Raw genomic sequence first — 9,589 nt, 5'->3', positions numbered from 1 at the left:
CCCTTCCCCTCCCCTATGGGTTTCTGTTAAGTTTCTCAGGATCCACATAAGAGTGAACACATATGGTATCTGTCTTTCTCTGTATGGCTTATTTCACTTAGTGTAATACTCTCCAGTTCCATCTATGTTGCTACAAAGGGCCATATTTCATTCTTTCTCATTGCCACGTAGTACTCCATTGTGTATATAAACCATAATTTCTTTATCCATTCATCAGTTGATGGACATTTAGGCTCTTTCCATAATTTGGCTATTGTTGAAAGTGCTACTATAACATTGGGGTACAAGTGCCCCTATGCATCAGGACTCCTGTATCCCTTGGGTAAATTCCTAGCAGTGCTATTGCTGGGTCATAGGGTAGGTCTATTTTTAATTTTTTGAGGAACCTCCACACTGTTTTCCAGAGCAGCTGCACCAGTTTGCATTCCCACCAACAGTGCAAGAGGGTTCCCGTTTCTCCACATCCTCTCCAGCATCTATAGTCTCCTAATTTGTTCATTTCGGCCACTCTGACTGGCATGAGGTGATATCTGAGTGTGGTTTTGATTTGTATTTCCCTGATGAGGAGCGACGTTGAGCATCTTTTCATGTGCTTGTTGGCCATCCGGATGTCTTCTTTAGAGAAGTGTCTATACGTGTTTTCTGCCCATTTCTTCACTGGGTTATTTGTTTTTCGGGTGTGGAGTTTGGTGAGCTCTTTATAGATTTTGGATACTAGCCTTTTGTCCGATATGTCATTTGCGAATATCTTTTCCCATTCCGTTGGTTGCCTTTTAGTTTTGTTGTTTGTTTCCTTTGCTGTGCAGAAGCTTTTTATCTTCATAAGGTCCCAGTAGTTCATTTTTGCTTTTAATTCCCTTGCCTAAAAATATTTTTGAGAGGGGGTGCCTGCGTGGCTCAGTCGGTTAAGTCTGACTTCAGCTCAGGTCATGATCTCACGGTTTGTGAGTTCAAGCCCCGCGTTAGGCTCTGTGCTGACAGCGAGGAGCCTGGAGCCTGCTTGGGATTCTGTCTCACTCTCTCTCTTCCCCTCACCCATGCGTGCTCTGTCTCTTTGTCTCTCTCTCTCAAAAATACACTTAAAAAAATTAAAAATGTTTTTTAATGTTTATTTATTTACTTAGCACATGTGGGTGCATGTGTGGGGGAGGGGCAGAGAGAGGGAGAGAGAGAGAGAATCCCAAGCAGGCTCCGAGCTGTCAGCATGGAGCCCAATTTGGGACTCCAACTCATGAACCATGAGATTATGACCTGAGCCGAGATCAAGAGTTGGAGGCTTAACCGACTGAGCCACCCAGGTGTGCCTAATTTGTATGCCTTAATAAAGGAAATAGCTTGTGATAGTCATGTGATGCTGGCCCAGAGAAAATTTCCCCCTTATTTCTCACCTGAATCATGAAGCCACTTTACATTCGTTGTATCATGGCTTCATGATACTAGCTAACTTGGTTTTACTTCCTCTGTCCAGAACTACAGTGAGAGGAGGAAAATATCTCTGCCTTAGGAAGGGGTGCAAGGGTCCCAGGGATAGGGTTTTAGTTGGGTAGGCTATTCCAGGCTTAAAGCAGGTCCAGAATTCGAGGCACTCTGGAACTTAAGGGTGCTCTGAAGGGATTCCAGTGGTTGCCAAAAGGGGTCTAGACTCAACTAGGTTATGATTATTGTTTCTTAGTCCCTGAAAGATGTGATAAATATCCTAAAACTTGTCTGACTTCTATAAAGATATCTGGCTTACAGCCAGATGTTTTCCAGGTAGCTTTCTATCTGTAGATAATATCCAAAAGTCTAAATCAGAGACTGTCTACCCCAGCTCCCTCAAAGCCCTGGGAAAGGAGATCAGAAAGAACCACAGCCTGTGGCATTAGTTACGAAAAGTGAAGGCATCCGTGTTATCAAAAGCAGGTAACAAAATAACATCAAGAAAGTATGTTCTGGGGCACCTGGGTGGCTCAGTTAAGCGTCTGATTCTCGCAGCTTGGAATTCTCTCTTTCTCTCTGCCCCTCCTCCGCTTGTGTGCATGCACACACATGCTCTCTGCCCCTGTCTCTAAATAACCATCAAAAAAAAAAAAAAAAATGTTCCAAGATCTTGAAATTAGAGAATATACAAGAAGTTTTAATCCACACACTTCTTAAGGTGAAATCAAGCCTCAGGGCAGATAATAAGTCAGGGTGTGAGTCATCTCTTTAGTTGGAATGACAAGAGACCCAGACCTTGGCACTAGAGATTCAAGGGTTACCCACACCCACATTCCTTTTCATGCCTCACCTGTCCCAGGAATGCACTAAAACTCCAGCTAAAAATAACTACAGAAACTCGAACTCTGGGAAGTAGCACTGAACAGCCTACCCTAGAGTGAAGAGCTGGTTTATGCCAAATGGAAGACAGACAGGAAGAAAATGGGCTCATGTGGGACCATGTAATCTCTAGGATGTGGGCCCTGATGTCTGCTCATACTCTTGGAAGTTTTTGTTTACAAGCCATCCCTCCACCTGATATTTTCATTAACCTATAGGTGCCATGTTGGTGCTGGAAGAAGCCAGAAGGATGGGGGAATGCAACAGAGTATATAGGCAAAATGTTAGTCAAAAGACCTATTGACTGTTACTGTGTGACCTCATGGGAGTTACTGAACCTCAGTTTCTCTTCGCTAACATGGAAATAAGATCATCCGTCCTATCTGCCTCACAGAGTCTTGAACCTAGTTTTTGTGTTTTGTGTTTTTAAATTCTGTTGTCTCCCTCCCTTCCGGTGTCTGCTGTATCCCAGCTACAGTGCCGGGTACCAGGAAGACAACACTGAAGAAGAAAGATGCTGTTTTTGCTGAACTCAGCCTTAGGTAAATTCAGGATTTGTCTTAGCATTGTGTTGTGATTATGCTTGTCTAGAGGGGAGGGACCATGGCTTATTTGTGGATGTAATTTTAACATCTCATAGGTCCTAGCACACAGCATTTGTTCAATATCTGTCATTTTCTGGAACATACTCTGTTGGCAATTTTACATGTGTTGTCTCTAGTTCCTTGAATAATCCTGAAAGGTAGATATTATTGTTCCCATTATAAGCCGTAAGGGCAGACTGTCAAATCTGCTCCTTAAGAGTTTTGGGACTGTGGGCAAGTTTTTCAGCCTTTTTGTGTTTCAGTCTTACCTGAAGAAATGCAGATAGCGATATACCTTCCTCACGGGGTTATGAGGTTTAAGTGAGATAGACTGTGGCTTATCATATGATGAATACGTGTTATCCATTATGATTATCATTATTGTTACTGTGATTACAGATGGAGAGTAGCTAAGTAGCTTGCCCAGGTCACATAGCACATAAGGGGTCAAGCAAAATTTGGTTTCAGGACTCTGCTCTTGATACTATATACACTGTGTGTGTGTGTGTGTGTGTGTGTGTGTGTGTGTGTGTGTCTGTGTCTATAATTTCATATTATTCATTCAGGAAGTGCTTACTGAATGAATGATTGAACCATAATATATATTTTTTTCTTTTGGAAAAATCTCTTCTACCAGCAAATAAGTATTACCTAAATGAGCTTTCAGACTTAACCTATTGGGAAGTCTGGGGGGAGAATATGAAATTTTCATTTCCACCAGTAGATGGCAGAAGGAAGAAAAGATACCTCTGAACGGGCAGGAGTTCTCATCCTGAGCAGAAGGATAAATACTGAGCAGGGACTGAGACATGGTGGCTGATCACAAGGGCTCTTGATGTCATGTGTGGCCCATGGTGACGAAAGGGGGCCAGAGTGCATATGAGAACTCCCCACAGGTATGTAAAAGGCTCAGCCTTCAAGATCTAGGTTGACCCACAAGACAGGCCTTGGGAGACTGAAGTAAGCTGAAGTTCAGATGTAGTAAGAACACAAAGTTGCCTTCTGCTATTCTGTCTTCACAGTTTCAGTCTACATTCCCTTTTCATGTTACAGGCAGCTCTGTTCTCTTCAGAAGTGTGCCCTTCCCTCCTGGGATTTTGATGAAGTCACTTGCCCTCTGTTTATGTCCTCCCTCAACCCACACCCCAGCCTGTAACCTATGGGTGCTGTTATTCACCCCCTTCCTACCCCAGTACATGTGCTTTGTGTTTATGAATGTAAATTCTCTGAGCCATTAATCCCCTTCTGTTGTATCCCTCTATCTTACTGCATATCCATCTAATAAGCTTTATCTATTGCCCTCCCTCCTCTGTCGCATCAGCTTGGTGCTGGTTAGCTGGTGAGCCACTCATTTGTCCATGCTGTCCTAAAGACGTCTTTCGGCTCCAAGTGATGGGGAAATGTCCCTCTGGTTCCATAAGAAGGCATGGTGGTCAGAAATACTGGGCTACCTCCGCTCTCTCTCACTTCTGTGCTGGCTCTTCTCCAAGCATTCCTTTGCGGGAGGAGGCTGCAGGTGACTCCTGCTCAATACCTGCCTTCTTAGAAACTCTAACCCAACCTATTTAATGCAGCGCCAACTTCAAGCCAACATCCTTGTTGTGTTTTCTGGGTGGGTCAAGAGAGTGGGGACCGCCAGAAGATTTCTTATTTGACGTACTCTGTTTGTACATACGTAATGGTCTGTTTGTGATTCTTTACCATAAGGCGGTGGAGAGCCCGCTGTGTGCTAGGCATTTGCTAGGGGCTTGGCATATATTACTGCATTTACTGGAGGTAATGACTCATCTCGTGAGGAAACATGGACAAGCTTGTTTACGATATGTTAAAACCACAACCTTGTCATTTCTTATTCTGCATCTTCCACGATTTCATGCATGCATCGAAGGGTGTTCAAGCACTTTTGCACGGTGGGCTTAGGCTAATAAAATGAAGTAGAGATTCGGTTACATCATAGTTAATCTGTGGCTTCTGATTCCATTTCATCGATTTGTGGTGGAATTCAAAGGGCTGGGGGTGAGGGGGAAGTGAGAAAGATGCCTCTCGGCACTGTAGTTTTATATTTTCACCACATTCCTACAAAATGAATAAATTTGACATTTGGACTCTGCCATTTTATTCACGTGCAAAACCTCACACAAAATCAGAATTTTAGGGTTGAGAGGATCTTGGCGATGAACCAGATTAGATTGTTCATTTTTCCTTAGAGTAAAGGAAAGTATGTGTGTGTTTATAAGTTTGAGTATTTCTTTCAGATTTTTTATTTTGAAAGCGGGGAGGGGCAGAGAGAGAGGGAGAGAATCCTAAGCAGGCTCCAAGCTGTCAGTGCAGAGCTGGATGTGGGGGCTTGATCTCCCGAATTATGAGATCATGACCTGAGTGGAAATCAAGAGTTGGATACTTAACTGACTGAGCCACCCAGGCACCCCCGTAAGTTTGGATAGGTTTTGTATTGTGCTTATGAGGTTATAGCTCTTTAAAGAGAGACACTAAAATAGACTCCTGTTCTTCAAAAGAGTTCTAGTGGAATTTTGTTAATAATCCCTGCCTAAGGCAGAAAATACTTGCTTTTCAGGACTAATGTCTTAAGAGTAGAGTCTCTTTTTTGAGAAGAGTAGTGGAAGATGTTGGGGGACAGAAATGTGTTTTAGAAAACCCTGATTGGCCTAACCTATTTTCCTAATAAATGCCAGTATTGTTCCAAACCAGGCTGTAGGTGCTATGTTGGGAGGAGTGTGGGTAAGTCGTATTCATACCTCACCTCTTCAGCATCTTTGTCCAGGTGAACTCCAATCGTGTGTGATCACCAAGGGCAGCCTAGAAGGAGGCAAAAGTTCCTACGAGGACAAGGGACAGACTGAAGTTTCTGTGGGAATGGAGAAGAGCGACTCACCTCTATGTTGATCACCTGGGTAGGATACAGGGACAGAGAGGAAAGGAGGGGGAGAAGCGTGTCCTGTAGGAGTTATAGCCTGTACATAAACTGCAGAGTTTTAAGGTGCTCAGCAGCAGTACAGTCATTTCCTGCCCCTTCTCCATTCTCCACACTTCCTGGGTTTCCCACTGGCCAGTGGCTTGTGGCCAGGGCTCATTTCTCTCTCCCCTATGGCCTAGAAGGGTGGTTTCCATGGTGGGGCACATGCATCTAGGGGAGTGTATGACAGTTTGTTGGGGTGTGGAAAGAAAATACTAGAATTTTTTAATACCTTATTTTAAACTCATCCTCTAATTTCTATTTTTGTGTTTTATAAAGTACATAAAGTATGGGAATACCAATTTATAATGAATATGTACAAGTATGGAAGTTTGTTAAAGTGACATTAAATAGAGGTATACTATCAGGAAGGTTTAAGGCTCTAGGGATTTTTTTTTTTTTTAACTTTATTTTGAGGGAGAGAGAGAGAGAGAGAGCGAGCGAGAGAATCCCAAGCAGGCTTTGTGCTGTCAGCACAGAGCCTGACGAGGGACTTGATTTCATGAACTGTGAGATCATGACCTGAGTCGAGATCAAGAGTCAAATGCTTAACTTAGCCACCCAGGCACCCTCTAGGGAATTATTCTGACAACACTGCTTTAAAAGAATTATTTCATGTTTCATTCTGAAATGAATTTTTAAACAAAACTTTGATACATCCTTACATATATATATATATTTAACTTCTTTTATTTCTAAAAATTTTTTAAATGTTTATTTTTGAGGAGAGAGAGAGAGACAGAGCGTGAGCAGGGGAAGGGCAGAAAGAGAGAGGCACAGAATCTGAAGCTGTCAGCACAGAGCCTGATGCAGGGCTTGAACCCATGAACTGTGAGATATGACCTGAGCTGAAGCCAGATGCTTACCCAACTGAGCCACCCAGGTGCCCTTTTTTGACTTTTTAAAATTAAATTAAATTATTTTTTAAGAGCAGTTTTAGGTTCACAGCAAAATTGAGAGGAAGGTGCAGAGATTTCCCATATATCTCCTTTCACACACACATACCCCATTATCAGCATCCCCCACCAGAGAGGTACATTTGTTACCATCAATGAACCTACACTGACGCATCATAATCACCCAAAGTCCATAGATCACCTCAGGGTTCACGCTTGGGCTTGTGCATTCTGTGGCTTTGGACAAATGTATCTACTTCTATAATACACAGAGTATTTTCACTGCTCTAGGAATCCTCTGTGCTCTGCCTATTCATCCCTTCTTGTACCCCAAACCCTGGCAACCACTGATATTTTTACTGGTTCCATCGTTTTGTCTTTTCCAGTATGTCCTATAGTTGGAATCATGCAGTATTTAGCCTTTTGAGACCGGGTTCGCTTAATAATATGTATTTAAGTTTCCTCTATGTCTTCTCACGGCTTGAGAGCTCTTTTCTTTTTAGTACTGAATAGTATTGCATTGTTTGGATGCATCATAGTTTATCCATTTGCCTACTGAAGGACATCTTGGTTGCTTCCACATTTTGGCAATTATGAATAAAGCTGCTGTAAACATCCCTGTGCAGGTTTTTCCCCCCACTTCTTTTTTAATGTGATAAAATACTCAAAATTTACCATCTTAACCATTTTAAAGTTAAGAGTTATGTGATATTAAATACACTCATGTTATTGTGCAAACACCACCACCATCTCCATCCCCCTAACTCTTTTCATCTTGTAAATCTAAAAGTCTCTATCCATTAAACAATAAATCTCCATTTTCCCCAACTCTCAGTCCCTGGCAACCACCATTGTACTTTCTGTCTTTATGGTTTTGACTACTCTTACTACCTAACGTAAGTGGAATAATACAGTATTGGTCTATTTGTGACTGGTTTATTACACTTGGTTCAATGTCCTCAAGTTTCACACATATTATGGAATATTAAAGAATTTCCTTCCTCTTTAAAGACAGGATAATATTCCATTGTATGTATAGACTGCATTTTGCTTCTCCATTTGCCCATTTTTGAATTGGGGTTTGGTTTTTTGGGGTTTTTTTTTGCTTTTGTTTTTGTTTTATTTGAGGTTGAGTTTTAGGAGTTTTCTGTATATTCTGGATACTAATTCCATATCAGATATATGATTTGCAAATACTTTCTCCCATTCTGTGGGTTGCCTTTTTACTCTGCTGATAGTGTCTTTTGATGCACAAATTTTTAAATTTTTCATGAAGTCCAATTTGTCTACTTTTTCTTCTTTTACCTGGGCTTTTGGTGTCACACCTAAGAAATCATTACCAAATCCAATGTCATGAAGCCTTTGTCCTATGTTTTCTTCTAAGAGTCTTATTGTTTTAGGTCTTATTTACATTTAGGTCCTTGATTCATTTTCAGTTAACTTTTGTATGTGGTGTTAGGTAAGGGTCAACTTCATTCTGTTGCATGTGGATAACTAGTTTTCCCAGCAACATTTGTTGAAAAGACTATCCTTTCCCCATTGAAAGCTTTGGCATCCTGTCAAAGACCATTTGACCATAGATGTGAGGATTTATTTCTGGGCTCTTTATTCTATTCCGTTGGTCTATAAGTATGTCTTTATGCCAATACCAAACTGTATTGATTACTGTAGCTTTTGCTAAGATTTGAAATCAGGAAATGTGAATCTTCCAGTTTTGTTCTTCTTTTTCAAGATTGTTTTCCTTTTGGGATGAGCACTGGGGTGTTGTATGGAAACCAATTTGACAATAAACTTCATATATTGGAAAAAAAAAGATTGTTTTTGCTATTTAGGGTCCCTTGAGATTCCATATGAATTTTAGGATGGGTTTTCCATTCCTGCAAAAAAAAAAAAAAAAAATTGGGATTTTGATAAGGGATTGCATTGAATCTATAGATGACTTTGGGAAATATTGACCTTTTTTTATTAAAATTTTTTTTTAATGTTTATTTATTTTTGAGAGAGAGAGAGACAGAGATAGAGCATGAGTGGGGGAGGGGTAGAGAGAGACACAGAATCTGAAGCAGGCTCCAGGCTCTGAGATGTCAGTACAGAGTCTGATGCAGGGCTCAAACTCATGAACTGGGAGATCATGACCTGAGCCAAAGTTGGATGCTTAACCAACTGAGCCACCCAGGCACCCCCTTTTCAAATTTCTCATTTCTGTTATTACATGGTCTTTTCTGTTCAGCTGATTTTTTTTTTTTTTTGTAGTGAAATGTTTACATTCCTTTCATGTATATTCTGTAGCTATTTTCTTTGTGGTTACCATGGGGATTACATTTAACATTTTACAGTTATAATAGTCTAACTTGAAATCATTCCAGCTTAACTTCAATAACAAACAAAAACTATGCTCCTTTATAGCTCCGTCCCCACCCCTTTTGGTTGTTGTCACAAAATTAGATCTTTATACATTTTGTATGCAAAACATAAACTGATAATTCTTTTAAATACATTGGACTCTTAAATTATATAAAAAGCAAAATTTGGAGTTACAAACCAAAGTTACAGTAATTTTAGCTTTTACACTAACACAATTATGCCTTTATAATTGCCCATATATTTACCTATATATATATTTTTTTCTTAATTTATCTATATTAAGATCTTTATTTCTCTATATGGTTTTAAGCTACTGTGTAGTGTCCTTTTATTTTACCTTGTAGGAATCTCAAGCATTTCTTGCAGGACAGGTCTAGTGGTCCCTTAGCTTTTGTTTGTCTGGAAATGTCTTAATTTCTCCTTCACTTTTGAAGAACAGTTTGCCATACACAGGATTTATGGTTGACAGGTTT

General features: G+C 40.6%; 1 long non-coding RNA gene across 1 annotated transcript in view; it reads left to right on the top strand.

Moving 5' to 3' along the window:
* The first annotated feature begins 8,502 nt into the window (after window positions 1-8,502).
* The window catches only part of LOC121038906 (uncharacterized), a 21,739-nt gene continuing 20,652 nt past the window's right edge, over window positions 8,503-9,589 (top strand). Inside the window, exon 1 of the long non-coding RNA XR_005794562.1 lies at window positions 8,503-8,513. This is a non-coding gene — a long non-coding RNA (uncharacterized LOC121038906). The remainder of the gene's footprint in view (window positions 8,514-9,589) is intronic.

The sequence above is a fragment of the Herpailurus yagouaroundi genome, unplaced genomic scaffold (genome assembly GCF_014898765.1).
Source record: "Herpailurus yagouaroundi ecotype Mexico unplaced genomic scaffold, PumYag 166, whole genome shotgun sequence".
NCBI lineage: Eukaryota > Metazoa > Chordata > Mammalia > Carnivora > Felidae > Herpailurus > Herpailurus yagouaroundi.
The sequence above is the reverse complement of the archived record's forward strand: the minus strand, read 5'-3'. Positions and strand labels throughout refer to the sequence as shown.